This window comes from Corvus brachyrhynchos, unplaced genomic scaffold, assembly GCF_000691975.1.
Source record: "Corvus brachyrhynchos isolate BGI_N302 unplaced genomic scaffold, ASM69197v1 scaffold30, whole genome shotgun sequence".
Lineage (NCBI taxonomy): Eukaryota > Metazoa > Chordata > Aves > Passeriformes > Corvidae > Corvus > Corvus brachyrhynchos.
The window spans coordinates 546,970-547,354 of NW_008235742.1; positions in this window are offsets into that span (position 1 = coordinate 546,970).

Genomic DNA, 385 nt, shown 5'->3' on the forward strand with positions numbered 1-385 from the left:
GGGAGGATAACGGTTAGGAGGCGCCTGGCCTGGATCTCGCCTCAGTTAGGAAAAGGGAACCTGACGGCAGCCAGACAAGGCCACGGACAGATGCTCCCCAGAGACCCCCGCACTCCCCGGAGCCCCCTGCGCTCCGCCGGGGCCCGGCCATTGCTGGGTCTGGAAGTGCTCTAAGAACGTGTAGATGTGGCACCTGGGGACATAGTTTAGTGGTGAAGGTGACAGTGCTTGGTTACTGGTTGGAGTCGATAATCTTAGGGGTCTTTTCGATGTTTCCAGGACCGGAGCCAAGCCCGACGCCGGACCGGTGCCGGAGTCACCGGGCAGGGTTGTCCCGGGACACGGCCGGGAGGCTGGCAAGCCGCCGCCGGGCGGCCCCGCTCGG